At 43.6% G+C, this 19,734-nt stretch overlaps 2 long non-coding RNA genes across 2 annotated transcripts in view; one reads left to right on the top strand and one right to left on the bottom strand.

Annotated features, from left to right (window-relative positions):
• The window catches only part of LOC109547842 (uncharacterized), a 38,695-nt gene that overhangs the window by 14,912 nt on the left and 4,049 nt on the right, over positions 1–19,734 (bottom strand). The window contains exons 2-3 of the long non-coding RNA XR_002173782.2: positions 9,299–9,412; positions 4,326–4,527 (exon numbers count right to left, since the gene is read on the bottom strand). This is a non-coding gene — a long non-coding RNA (uncharacterized lncRNA). The remainder of the gene's footprint in view (positions 1–4,325; positions 4,528–9,298; positions 9,413–19,734) is intronic.
• Positions 16,156–19,734, top strand: part of LOC109547845 (uncharacterized) — a 37,919-nt gene continuing 34,340 nt past the window's right edge. The window contains exon 1 of the long non-coding RNA XR_002173785.2: positions 16,156–16,241. This is a non-coding gene — a long non-coding RNA (uncharacterized lncRNA). The remainder of the gene's footprint in view (positions 16,242–19,734) is intronic.

Raw genomic sequence — 19,734 nt, 5'->3', positions numbered from 1 at the left:
AAAGCCTTGAGAACCATTGAAGAGGTGGTATCAGTGTGACTTGGGGTGAATTGCTTCAAACTCTTTGTTTCCAGCTTTCTCATTTGAAAGGTGGAAGAATAGTAGACAATTATAGGGATGGTAGAGGACCAGAGGTAGAAAGTGGAGCACGCAGTGCAGAGCACAAAGCAAGTGTTCCATTAGCGTTAGCTTCTGTCCTTCCCCACTGGCAAGACCTGTCTCCCCCTGCACCTCTCCTAACCTTAGTGAAAAACTCTATAAAAGTAGCTGGTGAATGAATATTGTTCTACCTCCTGATGAGATCTCTGTGTCATTGTAAGGTGCCCTGCGATGATTTCCAGTCTCCTGTGTCCCTACCTTTGTGTAATCCCCTGTGCTTGAACCACAGGGAGAGCCTGTGACTTGCAAAGGTCATGGGATGTCACTCCCTTGATTAGTTTACATTATATGGCAAAGTGGAGGGATTCTTAATGTAATTAAGGTCCAAAGTCAGTTGATTTTTGAATTAATACAAAGGGAGATTACCCTGGGTGTGTCTGATTCAATCAGGTAGAAGCCCTTTGAAGAGGACCTGGGCCCTCCCTGAAGTCAAGAAACTTTCTCTCTGTTGCTGGCTTTGAAGCAGTAAGCTGCCGTGTGGTGAGAGGGCCACTGGAGAGGATCTCACTGCAAAGAGCTGAAGGTGGCCTCTAGGAGCTGACAGTAGCCATCAAGGAAATGGGGGCCTCAGTCCTACAGCTGCAAAGGGGTCAATTCTGCCAACAACCTGAAGTAGCTTGGAAGTGGATCTTGCCCCAGTCAAGTTTTTGATGGACTGTAGCCCCCACCAACACCCAGATTTCAGCCTGGTGAGACCCTAAAGCAGAGAACCCAGCTAAGCCAGCCCTGGAGTCCTGACCCACAGAGACTGTGAAATAACGACCGTGTGTTGTTGTAAGCTGCTGATTTTGTGATAACTTGTTACACAACAGTAGACCACCAGTACAATTTCCCTCTAGCTCTTCTGCTTTATACTGAGATAATAAAGAGGATGGTGAGGATAATGAAGGAATGGGGGAGGGGGAGGAGGAGAAACACGAAACATTTATTGAACAGTTATTATATGTCAGGCACATTAGTACATGGTCCTGAAAGGAGATAAATGGGACACTCAAGTGGTAAAATAGGGAGAATCTAACAAAAGGACTATATACAGAAGTATGCATAGCGTTAGGGTGCCCAACAAGGGATGCTGAGGCCATGAGCATCTCTAGGTGTGAAGGTCTAAGGTGAGAAAGCAGAGTTAATGGAACCTTTAGAGAGCTTAGCTACAGGACAGGGCTGCCTGACAGGAGCTGGGGATGGAGGTAGAGGTATACAGCCTCTGTTGAAACGGTGGCCCACCATTGTGAAAGCCAGGGGAATAAATACCATGGGTTCTTATTCCTCTGATTAGCTATTCTTCTACTAGTATCTCCCCTTTGGCTGAATCCAACCAGAAGCCAGAAGACAAAGGACACTTGGTGATACAGGCTTAGAGGTCAGTCTCTAAGGCTCAGTCTCAGGGCACAGAGCAGGGATGAAGAAAGGGGTGGAGAATGCAACTGGGTGGGTTTATTATGGAGGGTAATAAACCCTCATGGATTAGCTCATTGATTTTGGCACATGAGGACGGACGCATGGAGGTGTTACATAATTTGCCCAGGGCAAGAGGATCAGTAGGTGGTAGAACTAGGACTGGAACCTAAGGCATATCTAGTCCCAGAGCCCGAACTCTCGACCACTCCAAATACAGTCCTTAGGACCCTTTGTGCCTGCTGCCTTTCTATTCTGGGCTTTCCTCTGGAGCCAGGAAGTCCCTTCCACTCTCAGCAGCAGTGCAGGCTTGAGTACCTCTTTCTTCACCGTGGCCACCTTCATTTCATCAAAGTCAGGTACCGGCATCTTGCTTGTGGGTGGCCAGAATAGGTCCTCCACAATCAACATGTGTGACCAGATGAGGGGAGAAACAAACCTTTGCTCATGAAATTTCCAGCCTAGTTGTTCAGGACCAACAAGAACAGAAAACTCTCCAATATTTCAAGAAACATGGATCAAAGCCTTTGACATTTTCTCCCAGTCATCCCCAAATTACTTCGAAGTGTTTGTTCACACCTGGCAGGAGGGCCGGAGAGGGAGCTTCAAAGCCATCTGTGGAGACTTCCTCCTCTGAAGAGGTGATGAGTTCAGCTATTTCAGGAGCAAGAATATAGATGTGACCCTGGCTCAGCTCAGAGTAGCGGCCGAGAATTCCCACCAATATCAAGAAGGAAGGAAAAGGAAAGTTAAAAAGAAAACCTCTCAACATAGTTCATAAACCTGCCAAATGCTTAATTAGCTTCTTTATAGGTCCACTTCCCACTTTCTTCCAGAAAGTGTCCTGGTAGGACAGCAAGGATATAGGATTTGGGGGGACAGAGGGCTTGGTTCTGGTCCCAGCTCAGCCTCGTATTAGCTGGGTGACCCTGAGCAAGTCATTCATTCAGCAAACTTTTATAGAGGGCTTTATCCTTGAGAAGTGCAAAGATGAAAGACACAGTTTTTGCCCTCAGGGAGCACGCAGAAAATTGAGTAGAAAATGATATATAAACAAATAACGATATCCCATTGTGATAAATGCTAAGGTAAGGTCCCACCAGGGGTGCCCGGAGAAGGGGAACCTAGCTCAGCCTGGAGGGGTTGATCTACTAAGCTCTCTGAGTTTCCATCCCTCAACTGTGAAATAGAGAGGTTTTATGTGTTTGTGAGGGGAGCTAATACGTTATTCATTCATTTAGTGCTGGACACTGAGAGGAATGCAAAGCTGTATAAGACTCAGCTCCCACACGAAGCCCCATCAGTGACTTGCACCTGTCTCTGTGAGAGGGGAAGAAAACCAGCATGGCCCTCAAGCCCTTGCTCAGGATACTTGTGAGGAGGAGCTCTTGCCTCTCGCTGCTCCTGCCTCAGTTTCCTACACATTATGTGATTTCTTGACTATCCATATGTTTCTGGTGTCCTGTCTCTGTAAATATGCTAAACTGAGAGAGGTGAGGTTTACTGGATTGGCAGAAGCAGAGCTGCTTGACAAAGGGAGTCAAAACTCAGCTGGCGCGAGACCCAGAACAAGGAGGACGGGAGAGAGTAGAAGGGAGGGAACCGGAAAAGCTAGAAGCAAATTAGACCAGCTCCCAGGAGAATCCAAGGCCTGGCCTGTGCCTTGGTGGCTCCAGAAGTTCAGGACAGATTGGCTTTTCATGAGGATGAAGAAAAGCCAGCAGAACTGTTTCTTATTGGCAGCCAGATTATTTTAGCAAAAGTTCTGCCTTCTAAGGAGGTAAAAATCAAGATGTAATTAGGAAGTGAACACAGACTTCTTGAATAACTCGGGAGATGATACCGCTGCTTGCAAAGGCGTATGCTTTTCTTCAAAGGCAAGTCTAAAACGGCATTTCTCATTCATGAATGCCCCTGTCATTCATTCATTAAGTGCTAGGCACTGAGAGGGATGCAACGTTGTACAAGACTCAGCTCCTGCCTTCAGCTTTATTCTAGTGAACGTTTATTGAGCACCTACTATGTGCCAGGCACTGGACCCCATCCTAGAATCAAGAATAAATAAGAGCACAATTTCTTACCTCAAGGAGCTTATAGTCTAGTGGATTTGCTAATAAAATGTCTTCCCACTTAGAATATTCTAAACACTGACTTGAACAGATAGTATATATTTTTCTCTCCTGTGATTCTGTCCGTTCTTTGGCCCTTGTTGGGAGAATAAATCTTCTGGATTTATTCTAAAAGCTCACCAGTTCGGCCCTGAGCTCGCAGTTATTTGTGACTGAGAGAGAAAGAAAATGGTCTGTTCCCTATCTCTCTCCACAGGTTTAACAATGCACCCGGCTGCATCAGGAACATCCAGTTTGTTCTCCAGATGAGGTGTTACACACTCTGAGTCATTTTTCTGGCTTTTGAAAAAGCTCAGTTCAACCCTCCAATTTCCTACCTTTCTCTTCCACCTGCCTTGTTTAATAATTAGGCTATTTAATAAAAGCTTTTGATGAAGAGTTGGGGAGGAAGATGGTGATTGTTCCGGTTTACAAGTGCCTGGGGAATAGAGCAGCTACCTCTGCCAGAGTCATCATGTTCTGGGTCATTCCCTGGACATCATGCTGAGTGAAAAGGCCAGAGGCCTTTCCCACTTCAGGGCCCAGACATGGCTAACCGGGGGTCATTCTGTCTCCAAGCGCCCTGCCAAAGAATCAAATTTGGTTCCTGTCTCCAAGACGCCTTGTTGTTCCTGCTCCTGACTTTTCATTGCATGTACTTACTTGGAACTTCTACCAACAGCAGACGAGTTCAAGTACACACTGGGTTTGGAGGGTAGAGAGCAGATCAGACTGGGTGAAGGTAAGGAAAAAACTGCAGGTCAGCTTATAATGAGGCAGAAGAGTCCAGAGGCCTCACTGGAGGAACACATTTCAGTAGGAGGGCACTCAAGGCATGGATTTGAGCACAATAAGTGACAAGTCCCTGCAGAGAGAGGGAGAGAACATCATACTGAGAGGCTACATAGCTTGGGGAGAAAGAGCACTGGTTTTGGAGTGATCGAGATGTCAGTTCAGATTCCAGCTCCACCATTTACTAGCCGTACGATCTTAGGCAAGTCGATTAGCCTTCTCAAGCTTCAGTTTCCTCATCTGTAAAATGGAACTAATAATCTTGTACAGTCATTGTGAGAACTAGGAATAAAATAGATCAAGTTACTGGCGTGCAGTAGGCCCTCAGTAAGTGGCGTCTGTAATTATTTATTGAGCGCTTTTAAAATACTAGGTACTAGGTACCTTATATAGTAGGTTGGGGGCATATGTGTAGAAAGTGGTTTGACCAGTAGGACTGACCAATGTATTATCCCAGGAGATTTTCCTTGGGTTGCCAGGCAGTGGGCTAGCTCCCTCTTTCTCCAACAGGGGGACCAGCTGTACCCAATCTCAACTTCCTGTGGGACCCGGAGACCTCAAGCTGGGCATTTCAAGCACTTCCCTAAGCAATGGGCCCCTAAGCTCATACTGCTTAGTGTCTGAACCCCAAGATATTTACCCCCTCAGCACAGCCCCTCTCAAGCTGACCTATGAAAAGGAAGAGCAACAAGTGATTCCTCCTTAGGAGCGCTGCTCCAGAGCACATCCAGCCACACCCCACCCGACCCTGCCTCTCTGCAGGATCCAGAGAGAACAGAGGATGTGCGTACCTGCCCCTTTTATGAGTGTCACCTGCACCAGTGATGCTACTAGTACTGAGTCCTTTGCCAGAGCAGAAAGCCAGTCTCTACTCAGAAACAGCAACTCTAAATGCTGTATGAAAATATCATGCTATGATACAATTATTTCACATGGTCCTATTGGGGTGCAGAGGAGAGACATCTAATTGCCTTTTGGAGAATGTGCTGCTTGAGCTAACTTTGAAAGAAGAGTTGGCTGGGCAGATGTGGGGAGGGACATTCCATTCAAAGGGAATAGCAAAGCGTGGAGGTGAGAGAGGAAGTCTAAGGAGTTCTGCCTGCTCAGTTACAGGAGTAGCGATGTGACACATGATGCTGGGAAGGTAGACACGTCTTTGAGGCTTGTGCTGAGAAACTGGAATTTATTTTGGAGGTAATGGAGAGTCACAAAAGTACTTGAGGCAGATGTGCAGTTTAGAAAGTTCATCTTGCAAGCTCTGTGAAGCGTGATTTTGGAGGAGCAGGACTAGAGGCAGTTGCAACAACCCAGGGGAGAGCTGATGATTGCACAAACCAGGGTGGAGCAATGGGAATAGAGCAGAGAGGATTGAGAGAGAGGATTATAGTCATAACATGTTAGGATTAAAAGAGAATTTAGGAGTCATTAGTTCTTTCTTTCACAGCTGAGGAAATTGAGGACTAAAGAGATTGTATAACTTCTTACAAATTGAATCTCCTTGCACCCAAACCTCCTTTTTCTAGGGAATTTCCCAGATGGCTAGGAAGACCTGTCATGTTTTTCAGGGTCCGCTTCCCTAGGTATGGTATTCTTGGTCTTTGGAAGTGTAAGGGTGGGATAGGTGGCTGACTTCTAATGAAGATTACATTAGAAAAGGGAAGGGAGCAGACTGTGGCAGTCTCTTTCCTTCTCCTGAGTGTCTCTCAAAGCTTCCTTCATTTTTGAAGGATGTGGGGTTTATTTGCAGAACTGCAACCTCTTGTGTTGGTTTGTTTGTAGAAGGATTGACAGTGTTACTTCCTGGCAAACAAAACACACCCAATTTGTTCACAGTTGTGACGAATGCATGGGAGTAACCCAACAATGTACACAAAGAAGCAGAAATTCTATCTGATGCAGTGAATGTGGGATATCAGCAAAATCTGATTGGTCGCCTGGTGTGCTCTGACAACCAAGCTTTCAGCAACCTTTCTAGAGAGTGTCACTTGAGATGTGTATATGAAATAGTCCTGTGATATAGGTATTATTGGGCACATTTAACACAGAGGGAAACTGAAGGCCAGAGAGCCTAAGATCATGCCTGTGGACACAAGTAAGTAAGCAGCAGAGCTGGGGTTCAAACTCACAAGTGCTCGATTCGTATTCCCTATTTTTCCCACTCCATCTGTTTACCTTCCTGGAAGTTGGTGCAGGACTTGCCATCGTTTTCTCTTTTAACCCTAATGTGTGCACATCTACGGCTGTATGATTGGTTGATCAGAGAGAGGGTATGTACAGCCTTATATTTTTGATCCTCTGACTTAAGCATGGATTGAACCACCCATGGATGAGTTTGAGTTGTTCTCAGAAACAGATGTCCTTCAACAACACAGCTGTCATGCTAGCCCTCTGCAACATGGGGTTTGCATAGGGCCAAGGGGACAAAACTACTGGAGTGGGGTCCTGGCCTTATCAGAGTCCTCCCTTTTAAGGCCAATTTTCCAAATATAGTACAATCTACACGTTTAACAACAACCACTTCTCTTCCCTTAAGTGAGGGTGGGAAAAAGAAATGCTAACACCAATTAGCTTTTTTCTTAAACATACCTTGTTATAATGTTCTTTAATTATAAAATATCATATATTATAAATATTATAAATATATTGGTTTGGCCAAAAAATTCATTCGGCTTTTTTCTATAAGCTGTTATGGAAAAATATCTATAAAATTAACAACGTAAAATAATAATATTCATTGTAAAATTGTATATATAAACATTTGAATATATACTCATATACATGTATCTATATATTTGCATATGTGAGTATAGATACAATGAATAAAGCTATCTGTGTATGTACATATATAGGCATAACCATATTTCTTTTGCACGAATGCGCTCGCGATGTACAAACTATCCTGCAATTTTCTTTTTTTCAGTTATCAAATAAACTGAATTTCTTTGTAAGATCATACTGATGGGTTTCTCTGACCCAGTGGTTGTGGGGAACGTCAGTACCCCCACTGTTTCCTGATTGCTCCTGACACCTGCTCATCTTGATAAGGCCTGTATGTAACCGGATCGAATAATACCATGTATCTGAGAGCTCTCTACAAATGTAGGGTGCTGTACTGATATTAGTTATCAAAATACCATATGTAATGTGAAGATACATTTATATAGGAATGGATTGGATGCTTCTCATAGCGTTCTTGTGCCATAGCTAGGGGAGAACGTTTGCACTTTGGACCGGGAGAAGAGCAGACACTGAGGTTGATAATGTAGTTGGTCCTGCCTGCTGTCAAGTGCTCACCGTGGAAGGAGTTGTTAGCCCCCTCTGGGCCTTGCTTCTGGTCACCTTTGTCCCCCGAACCACCTGGGTGATTGATCTGAGGAAGTTTCCTAATCACATCTATTTCACCAAATAAGGCGACAGCCACAATGGGAGCAGAGATTTCTTCCAACCTCTCCTGGGAGCCCAGAATCTAAGGACGGTTGACTTGGTGGAGAACAAGGGGCACCTTTTAGCTCTTTAAAACACCCCTCAAAAAACTCCAAATCCCTTTTTGGTTCAGTTTAACGTTTCACTTCTCCCTGCTTCCAGCTGACAGTTGGAGAAAAACCAAATTGGTGGTTGGCTGGTTGGGTTTTTTTTTAACCTAATGACAAGCCTGGCTTAGAACTGCTCAACCATTCTTCAGCTCCCAATACTGTAGGTCTATAGATAAACAGGCATGTATATAATCATAATCTACTTTTGTTTACTTCTCCCCAGATGGAAGTCCATTAATTTCCCAATCTATTTTACAGAATGACTTGCCTGTTTCCAGCATTGGGAAGATATATTAGTTCTTAGTTCTGAAATGTTTAAGTTAGAAAATAATAGGAAATAGAAGAAATAGAAGGACTGAGATGACTCATTTATCTCAGATGTTCACCCTAAACTACTTCAGAAATGCCAGCAATGAATTAAAACCAGAATTCCAGAGGAATGACCTAAATCCTACTTCACCAGAGACACTCTTCAAGCTCCTTAGCAAAAGTTGCAGTTTATCTCTAGAATGGAGGAGGCTGATGATGGCTTGAGTCAAGTAGCATGAACTTAGCTCCAACTGGTCTAGGGATAACGAATCAATATTGTCTCTCTATGGGCAGAGACCTCTTTAGAAGATGACAAAGGGAAGGCACAGTCAAGTATAAGACACTGATTTCCTGTGATATGTTAGTGCCGAGAAGGAGAGCTGGCTTGGATAAACAGAAAGATCTTTTCTTGCTCACTGAATTGTAAACCAAATCTGCTCCTCTGCTTGTTCTGCGGTGCTCCTCCTACTTTAATTTTTCCCTAAGCACAAATGAAATGGCCCTACAGAGATCCATCAATAGCTGCCCCATCTTGTGTTTGATCATGGGGTCCTCCCCACAGGCGTCCGAGTTTTCTAGAAGGTGATCTGAAGTCTGGGGATCCCACCATGCAATGGATATAAAGACTAGGGTTGTGGTTGAGTCAAAAATCAGGGAAAAGATAAAATTCAGGTCAAGGGACAGAAAACTTCTTCGTTGAAAGATTAATAAAACTTCATATTTGACTAGCAACTGCAGGGAAGAAACTAATCTTACAACGTAATAGATGTTGTTGATAATGTTAATTACCTCCTTGGAAGCCACCAAGAAGTGGCTTTCAATTTTATGCATTTATTGTCCAAGTTGTAAATTTGGTCTTGGAATGAACAGGTAGTAAAAGACTTGGGAAGCTTAATAAGGGAGGTTATTTACTTTGTGTATAAGTGAAGAGAAGGTTTTGAGTGAATAAAGATTAAGAGACACAGAGAGAGAGACTGACTAACCCTAACCCTGGGCTGGTACCTTAGGTGAGCCCTCCATAGGGTGTTGGTGAAGGTGGTCTCAGAGGCAGCGCTGGCCCTCAGTCTTGTGTATGCAGACCTCCGTTTTATCAGTCCACTTGGCAGTGAGCAGGCTCTAGTAGGGTTGACAGAAAAAATACAGGGCAGTCAGTTCTGAGTTCGATAGATAACAATGAATATTTTTTTAGTATAAGTATTGCCCCTGCAATATTTGTATATCTATTTGCTAAATCTGGCAACCCAATCTAGGAGGCTTCCATTAATTAACTCACCAGAGACTTATTTATAAGTCAGAATGCCAGTGTGTGGATTTTCAGGGCAGGGTACACCTTTCCACATATTAGAGTCCTTGCGCCTACTATCTGTACCACTGTACAGATAGTTTGTTTGGAAAACCAAGTTTGCCATGGTTGGTGAATCCCACCTTGTAGTAAAGTGGTAAAGCAGGCTCATGGGCTGTGCATCCAGGCTGCAGTAGAACATGGGAACCCTGGGTGTTTGACTACAGGGACACCACCCAGAACCTGGAATAGCAATCCAGTCAGACACAGTGTCTCTCTCTCCCCCCAATAGTGTTGCAATAATGTTGGGCTTAAACTCTCCTTTTTCAATATTTATTTATTTTTATTTATAGTTATTTATTTTTTTTGCGGTATGCGGCCCTCTCACTGTTGTGGCCTCTCCCGTTGCGGAGCACAGGCTCCGGACGCGCAGGCTCAGCGGCCATGGCTCACGGGCCCAGCCGCTCCGCGGCACATGGGATCTTCCCGGACCAGGGCATGAGCCCGTGTCCCCTGCATCGGCAGGCAGACTCCCAACCACTGCGCCACCAGGGAAGCCCTTCGCTATTTATTTTTTAAAAATTTTTTACAAGTCACCAAAATCTTACTCCTCATCATAGACATGCTGCCATTTCCAAGATATCTGCTGACTCTGCTGATTAAATCAATTTATATTTTGAGGGAGTCATGCTAGATGTCTTTTGAGGTTTAGGAAACTTGATAGTCTTAAGTAGTAGATGTTAATTTTACAAGATAGTTTCAGGTACATACATATGTGTCTTTGATTTTCTAAAACAGAATAGTTTTCATCTCAGACTCCCCTTCTGTGCGATGCAGAAAAATTAATCTAGGAACTACCAAGGAGATTAATTCACACTCACATTCTCTCCCTTGCTCCACTTTAGATGGAATCTCAGTGGGATCGGAGTGAGAGAGGGGGGACCATGTAATACCATGTGCTCTGTGTTGGTAGCTCCCAAGATGAGTAGCTGCCCCATCTTGTCTTTGAGCATGGGGTCCTCCCCACTGGGCGTCCAGAGTTATCCTCAAAGGTGGCTGCATGCCCATCTGGTTTGCTTAGCTTGTTCTGCCATCCATGGTTGTTCCTCCATGGTGTGACTCCTTCGGGCCGCTGGCTGTCACTCTCAGCTAACTTCTCAGAGTATGAGTAGGGTTCAGCTCCTCTCCCACACCTCTTTGGGGCCACAGGAAACAAGGCTGTCACTGAGTTCTCTTCCTTTATCACCTGTAAAGCCATCTCTTCTCTGTTGACCCCATATCAATGTGGCATAAGCACATCTGTGGAGTCAGCTGCCCTCCCTAGATAGGAAGTAGACACAAGCCTCCTCCATTCTCAGTTTCCTCAAAGCTCATCTGGTGTTCTACCCCCAACCACATTTCCCTCCCTTCTGAGGTGATTCACCCTGGGAAGATGACAGGGGGCTGGGGCCTCTCTTGGAGACCACGCATCCCTACTGTCCAGGTAACCCTACTGGACTGCCTGAGGGCCGGTTATGTTGGACGGTTCTTTTGGATCAGTCCTATTTGTCTACTGGTTAGGCTCAAATAGTTGTTGAAAGCTCAGAAAGTCCTTTCTCCCAAGTCTAGGTCTTGTGTTCAGTACTCTAATTTGAATATCAAAAGCTAAGCACTGACTTTCTTGCCATTCCAGCTGTAGCAGCATCACTTTTCCCTAGCACAGGGCATGCCTTGGATGACACAGTGGGAGAGGACAGTGAAGTGTGCAGTGTTGATGGGTGCAAGGAAGACCTAGTTAATGTCTCAGAATGTCCTTCTGCTGCACTGGCAGGGGACCTGTCACTGCACTCTGTGCCTTAGACCCACATAATCCTCAGAACAATCCCCCAAACTATTATCATTCTCATTTCCAGATGAAGAAGGGAAAGGTCGAGGAGAGGATAGGTAACTTGTTCAAAGATTCCAGTTATAAGTGATGGGGAAAGAATTGAACTTAGGGTAATCTAATTTCAAAGCCTTCATTTAAAATCCTAACTATGGTCTCTTTACCTTGGTGAACCACTGACGCTCCAGGAGTTTGTTAAAAACAATTTTGATAAAGACCCAGTGCAGGAGATCCTGATCCAATTGATCTGCGATGGGGCCTGGTCGTCGTATTTTGAACTGTCTCTGTAGGTAATTCAGACGCACACCAAAGTTTGAGAGCTGGCTCTGTCACTTGTTAGCTGTGTGATTTGGGACAAATTACTTCACCTCCCAGGGCCTCAGTTTCCTCATTTGTTAAATTGGGGATAGTGATACCCCCTACCTTCGTGTTACTGTGGGAATTAAATGAGTTTAAAATGAAAGCACTGGGAAGACTGCATGGCACGTAGTGAGTGCTTGATAAGCATTAAAGACGATTACTTTCTCTGCCTCTTGGCAGCAACTTACTTAACAAAACATCTTTCAGGAGCTCTGTTTCCTGGACAGATTACATAAGAGAGTAATTGCCTGCATTTACATAGATTTTTAATAGTTCGTGTCTCAGAAAGTGATTTTTTTTTTTAGCCTCTTTTCCCAAATGTCGGTTTATGCCAGATTTGGATCCCATGGTCTCCTGTCGTCCTAACCATCTGGAGGCCATATTTTGAAGGTAGGTTGAAATTAAGCCACGGATGTAATGACGATGGCAGGTCAAAGAGAAATAGGTCTATGAATCTTGACCTTGGTTGTAACTTAGAAATACAGAGAGAGCTTTAGACAATACCCAAGTCATATCCTAGATCAGTTAATATCAGAATCTTGGGGAATAGGGCCCAGCCATCAGTATATTTTAATCTCCAGGTGATCCAATGTGTGGCCATTGGGCCCCACCCTAGCTCTACTAAGTAGAAACTCTGGTGGTGGGACCCAGTAATCTGTGTTCTAATAAGACTTCTGCAAACCTCAGGACCTTTGATGTGAACCATTTCATTATCCTCCACATGTCCAGGTCTCTGTTTCTGCTTCTCTGTCCAGTAGGGACAAAAAACAAGAGAGAAGATGTATTAACTCAGTTCCCTTAAGAAGGTGCAAGCGGGTCAGTACTGCCCTAGCCAGGCCTGCCCTAGTATGGGGCAATGAGGGTCCTTCAGTCTAAATGCCTGTATCTCAAGGGGAAGATGATCCAATTAAGAGAGGCCCCACTTTCTCAGAATGGAGACCATGTCAATATTTGCCTAAAATACCCCTTTTTTCCAATCCTAACTCTGCCCTGGAAGCTTCGCGGAGACCAATAACACGTAAACAAGTTCCACACCAACCCATCTGCTTCTCATTTCCTGCGGAATGCTAAAATGAGTCTTTTAAGGTTGCTTACGATATGTCCCTCTCCTCCTGCCCTGCCCCTGGGGCGCTAGCTCTGCGTCCTCAGACCACCTCAGGCCCTGCCTCCTCCTCCACCCGGGTCCTGTCTGCGCAGACTTGGCTTCACACAACGCTCACAGTTATTCCTGGCATTTGCTTTTTTGGCTTAGGGCACAGCCAATGATATCGTTTTCTTCTTCTGTTTAAAGCACTGTCTTCAGTCTCCTCCTTTGTCCCTTTCTCCTCTGGCAAGTGTAATGCTATTGACAATTGAAAGTGGCCTGGTTCCCTGGAGGCTGGTAAATGGCCCTGCTGCTAGAATTAGGGTGAGAACCGTGGGCAGAAGTGAGAGCTGGGCTAACAGGACCTGCTCTCCCGGGGCTCCAATGCCCCTCTTGGGACCTCCCCAGCGTACTTGGGAGGTTGGAGTACCGGGGGGGCACGGGGGGTTGGGGGTGGGACCTGGAGTAAGTCTGAATTTCCTTCCTAAATTTGAGCAGTGACTCCATGTGACCTTAAACCACTTGTGGCTTTGCTCTCTTCTGTTTAGCTTCTCTTAAGTAGACCTTTGCCGGAGTGAGGCCCTATTCAGTTGCATACCTTATTTTACTGCACTTTGCTTTATTTCACTTCCAAGATATTGCTTTTTTTTTTTTTTTTTTACAAATTGAAGGTTTGTGGCAACCCCATATCCAGCAGGTCTATTGGTGCCATTTTCCCAACAGCACTTGCTCACTTCGTGTTTCTGTGTCACATTATGGTAATTCTCACAATATTTCAACATTTTCATTATTATTATAGTTGTTTTGGTGATCTGTGATCTTTGATGTTACTATTGTAATGGTTTTGTGGTGCTATGAACTGTGCCCATGTAAGATGGTGAACTTAATCAATAAATGTTGTGTGTGTTCTGACTTCTCCACCAACCAGACATTCCCCATCTCTCTCCGTCTCCTCGGGCTTCCCTATTCCCTAAGACACAACAGTATTGAAATTGGGCCAGTCAATAACCCTACAATGGCATCTAAGTGTTCAGGTGAAAGGAGGAGTCCTACGTCTCTCAATTTAAATCAAAGCTGGAAATGATTAAGCTTAGTGAGGAAGGCATGTTGAAAGCCGAGATAGGCTGAAAGCTAGCCCTCTTGCGCCCAACAGTCAGCTGAGGTGTGAGTGCAAAGGAAAAGTTCTTGCAGGAAATGAAAAGTGCTACTCCAGTAAACACATGAATGATAAGAAAGCAAAACAGCCTTATTCCTGATATGGAGAAAGTTTTAGTGGTCTGGATAGAAGATCAGACCAGCCACAACATTCCCTTAAGCCAAAGCCTAATCCAGAGCAAGGCCCTAACTCTCTTCAATTCTAGGAAGGCTGAGAAAAGGAAGCTGCAGAAGAAAAGTGTGAAGCTAGCAGAGGTTGGTTCATGAGGTTTAAGGAAAGAAGCCGTCACCATAACATAAAAGTACAAAGTGAAGCAGTGCGTGCTGTTGTAGAAGCTGCAGCAAATTATCCAGGAGATCTAGCTCAGATCATTAATAAATGTGGCTACACTAAACACAGATTTTCAGTGTAGACAAGACAGCCTTGTCCTGGAAGAAGATGCCACCTAGGACTTTGTAGCTGAAGAGGAGAAGTCAATGCCTGGCTTCAAAGCTTCAAAGGACAGGCTGACGCTCTTGTGAGGGGCTAATGCAGCTGGTGACTTTCAGCTGAGGCCAGTTCTCATTTAACATTCCAAAAATCTTAGGGCCCTTAAGAATTATGCTAAATCTACTCTGCCTGTGCTCTGTAAGAACAAAAAAGCCTGGATGACAGCATGTCTGTTTGTAACATGGTTTACTGGATATTTTAAGCCCACTGTTGAGATCTATTGCTTAGAGAAAAGATTCTTTTCAAAACATTACCACTTATTGACAATATACCTGGTCACCCAAGAGCTCTGATGGAGATGTACAATGAGACGAACGTTGTTTTCATGCCTCCTAACACAACATCCATTGTGCAGCCCATGGATCAAGGAGTCATTTTGATTTTCAAGTCTTACTATTTAAGAAATAAATTTCATAAGGCTATAGCTGCCATAGACAGTGATTCCTCTGATGGATCTGGGCAAAGTAAATTGAAAACCTACCGTAAATGATTCACCTTTCTAGAGGCCATTAACAAGATTCATGATTCATGGGAAGAGGTCAAAATACCAACATCATCAGGAGTTTGGAAGAAATTGATTCCAACCCTCATGGATGCCTTTGAGCAGTTCAGGACTTCAGTGGAGGAAGTCCCTGCAGATGTGGTGGAAATAGCAAGAGAACTAGAATTAGAAGTGGAGCCTGAAGATGTGACTTGAATTGCTACTATATCTCATGATAAAACTTGAACAGATGAGTTGCTTCTTATTGATGAGAAAAGAAAGTGGTTTCTTGAGATGGAATCTACTCCTGGTGAAGATGCTGTGAAGATTGTAGAAATGATAACAAAGGATTTAGAATATTACATAAACTTAGCTCATAAAGCAGAGGCAGGTTTTGAGAGGATTGACTAATTTTGAAAGAAGTTCTACTGTTGGTTCAATGCTACCAAGCAGCATTGCATGCTACACAGAAATTGCTCATTAAAGAAAGAGCCAATCTATGTGGCAGACTTCATTGTTGTCTTATTTTAGGAAATAGCCACATCCACCCCAAGCTTCAGCGACCACCACTCTGATCAGTCAGTGGCCATCAACATCGAGTCAAGATCCTTCACCAGCAAAACGATTACAACTCACTGAAGGTTCAGATGATGGTTAGTATTTTTTAGCAATAAAATGTTTTTTAATTAAAGTATGTACATTGATTTTTTAGATATACTGCTATTGCACACTTATTAGACTGCAGTATGGTGTAAATATAACTTTTATATGTACTGGGAAACCAAAATATTTGTGTCTTGCTTTATTGCAGTGGTCTGGAACTGAACCCACAATATCTCTAACATATACCTGTACTGTTAGAATGTGAACAAACTTGGAAAGACCAGTTCCAGGGGACACTGTGGAGGAGGAAATGTGTTCCTGTATTTTCCTTTCAGTTTCAGAGAGATGCTTCTCTCCTCTTCCTCAAGGACTTAATCTGGACCCTATTCTAAGGGCAAACCCCAAGCCCTCTCTTAAATGTGCTGTCCTATCCCGTACTTCATCTTCTCATCATCCTGCCAAGACCAGGTTAGAAAAATGATAACTCTCATTATCCTAATATATTTTTTCTCCAAATCTGTCAACAGCATAAACTTTGGAATGCCCTCTTTATACCAGACATTGTGCTTTAAGACTCAGCTCTGGCCCTTAAGAAGCTTGAAGAGACAGGACATGCACATGCAAAGGTAATAGCTTTGGACCATGTCAAGTGAATCAAACAGATAACAAAGCTTAAAGGATTATGCAATTATTCAATAAATATATATTGAGTGCTTGTTATATGCTATGTTACATGCTAAACCAGTGAAAAAACAGATAAAACCCCTGGCTTCATGGATCTTAGATTCTAATGAGACAAGACAGTGTTAACAAATAAATATATAATACATCAACTTGTGACAAGTGCTCTGAGGGAAAATGAAGTAGAGTAAGGTGAATTTTTTTAAATAGGAGGTCAGAGAATGCCTCCCAGATAAGGTGCCATTTGAGTCAAAACTTGAAGAAAGAGGGAGAGCAAGACATCAGAATATCTGGAAGAATTTTCCAAGCAAGCTGAATAGCAAGTGCAAAGGCCCTGAGGCGGGAGTGTGCTTGGTGGGTTCTAAGAAGGACAAGTAGGCCAGTGTGGCTGGAGGGCAGTGAGTGAGAGGGGATGGGCAAGATATAAGATTAGAGAAGGGACAAGTGTAGATCACCAATGTTCTGGAGGCTGTGGGAAGAATTTTGGATTTTATTCTGAAGCCATTAGAGAGTTTTGAGAGTTTTGAGCAGAGCAGTGACGTGATCTGAGTTATACATTGAAAGGATCATTCTGTGTGAGGGTAGATTTAGGGGTGCAAGAGGAGAAGCCTGAGGCCAGTCAGGAGGCTACTATAATAATCCAGGGGTGAAATGATGATGGCTTGGACCGAAGTGATAGGACTGAGGTTGGTGATATGAGGTTTAATTCTGCATATATTTTGAAGGTAGACAAAATAGCTAAGGTATGGGGTTATAAACAGAGAAATTAGGAATGACACCAAAATTTTTTACCTGAAATGAAGGTTTTACATTCATAGGAGAGAGTGGCTGCTTCTGGCTCAGCTAATCAGAGTAGGATTAATGAAAGACCTAAGATTTGAGTTGCACTTGAAAAAACTAGTAGGGTTTTGTGGCTTGTGGAAATTCTCAGTGGCTTATTCTGAGACATTTTTTCTTCCTAGACCCCATCACACCACCCCAAACCCACTCCTTTGTTAAATTTTAGTACCTCTACTACAGGAGACAAGGGACTCACCCAGCCCAAGAGAGGCAGATCTTGATTCTTTAAGCCAATCATGGAAATTCCTTGCTCTTGCCAGTAACTGGTTTAGAAATGGGCTGGTTTAGGAATGGGCATGCCCTACAATTCTGGGCAATGGAATGTAAAAGGGAACTCTGAAGAAGGGACTTCTGGGAAACTTTCTGAGTCTGAGATGCCCTGGATTTGAGATGCTGTCGTGTAAGGACATGGTACTCAAGCTGCCATTGTCATCTTGCAAACATAAAGGGGGAAGATGAGGTCAACAGCCACATTTTGAGGGTGGCAGAGGAAAAAGGTTGGAAAAAGCATGGTTCTTTGAGGACATCATTGAGTCACTGAGTTACCCAACCTTGGAATTGTGCCACTTCTGGACTTCTTATTATGTGAGATTAAAAAAACAAAAAACAAAAAATACCCTCCTTATCATCAAATGCTTTTTAAAAAATATTAATTTATTTTATTTATTTATTTTTTGGCTGCATTGGGTCTTAGTTGCGGCACGTGGGATCTTCATTGAGGCATGCGGGATCTTTTATTTTCATTGTGGCGCAGGCTTCTCTCTAGCTGTGGTGTGTGGGCTCCAGGGCGCATAGGCTGTGTAGTTTGCAGCATGCTAGCTCAGTAGTTGTGACGCATGGGCTTAGTTGCCCCACGGCATGTGGGATCTTAGTTCCCTGACCAGGGATTGAACCCACATCCCCTGCAGTGGAAGGTGGATTCTTTACCACTGGACCACCGGGGAAGTCCCTCATCAAATGCTTTTGAGTTGGATAGTTTTTGCTTGAAGTGGAAAGTAAGTCATTTTAGATGAGGAATAAAGACCTTAGGTAGGAAGACATAGCAAAATCAAAGACACTTTGAGGCAAGATTTCCTTTGAGACAAGAGAAATCAATGCACATTTGGGAAAGAGTAGGTGGAGTAATTTGGCATTCATTCATAGGCTTGTTCAACAAATATTTGTGGAGCCCCTACTATGCGCCAGATGCTGTTCTAAGATGGGGGATGCTGCAGTGAACAGGATAGACAGGATCCCTCTTCTCATGGAGTTTATTACCTTGTGAAGGAAAGACAGGTGGTAACAAAGGAAACACAATAAGAATACTTTCAGGAAGTTGTAAGTATGATAAAGGAAATAAAATACACTGATGTGCTAGAAAGGGACTAGAGAGGCTTCCTGAGGTTGGGAATTGTACATTCAGGAGACTTAAAGAGGGAAAGGAGTCAGTCAGGTTGACAAAGTGAAATGAGGCTGGTGTGGCTGTAGCCTAGGGAGAGAAAGGAGAAGGAAGAGGCCAGAGACGGAAGCAAGGCCATGTCCTTTGGTTTTGGGGCCAAGGTAGGCATGCAGATTTTATTCTAAGTCACAAGGGAAGTAGCTGGAGGATGTTTAGCAGGGGCGTGATATGACCTTTTTATCTTTGTAGATCTTTCTGGTGACATCATGGATGGACCCAAGTGGAGGGATGTGGGAGACAGAGGGATATAAGTCTGGGAAAGCAGTCACTGCCAGGTGGCTTCCTTCCATTTCAACAACCCAACCCAACATTGTGGCTCAATGGAGAATTTCAGTCATGGGAGCAAGGGCATTGGGGGAAAAATTATGGCAGAGGCCCTTTCCTCTGCCGGGTCATACATTTATCCTTCCTCTTCCTTTTTCTAGAAAACAAGTCAGCCTTGCCACAGCACTAGCTACAGAGAACCATGTTGATTAGAAATAGAGCTGATTACCTAAGATGCTGGTCACTATGTTACAGAAATACTAGGACAGTGCTGTCTAAAAGAAATAGCATGTGAGCCACATAGGTAGTTTAACATTGTCTCTTAGCCGTATTAAAAAAGTAAAAGAAAGTAAAGATAAGAAATTAATTTTAATAGTATATTTTATTTAAGCCAATATCCAAACATTATCATTTCAATATATAATCAATATAAAAATTATTAGTGATCTATTTTTCTCTTTTTTTTCCTTCCCCCTAAGTCTGAAATTTGGTGTATATTTTACACTTACAGCACATCTCAGTTTGGACTAGCAACATTTCGAGTGCTCAGTAACCACATGTGGCTAGTGGCTACTGTACTGAAAAGCACAGACATGGGAATATGGCCTGGGAAGGCCCCGTACAGGGAGGCCATGTCAGGATGGAACCCTGGACTTTGGCAATGGTTTCATGATTCTGCTGCTCTGCTCTGAATCCATTCTCTAAAAGAGATGTATTAGGTCAAAGGACATGAACATTTTTAGGACTCTTGATTATTTTCCTAATTGATTACATCTATTTATGATACTACCCACCATGAATACAGGTGCCAATATCATCAACTCCTGATTTAGAAATTTGCATTTTAATTTGGGGGGGGTGGTTAAGTTTAATTTAGTGAAAGAAATACCATGCTT

This window comes from Tursiops truncatus, chromosome 2 (assembly GCF_011762595.2).
Source record: "Tursiops truncatus isolate mTurTru1 chromosome 2, mTurTru1.mat.Y, whole genome shotgun sequence".
In the NCBI taxonomy this organism is placed as follows: domain Eukaryota; kingdom Metazoa; phylum Chordata; class Mammalia; order Artiodactyla; family Delphinidae; genus Tursiops; species Tursiops truncatus.
The sequence above is the reverse complement of the archived record's forward strand: the minus strand, read 5'-3'. Positions and strand labels throughout refer to the sequence as shown.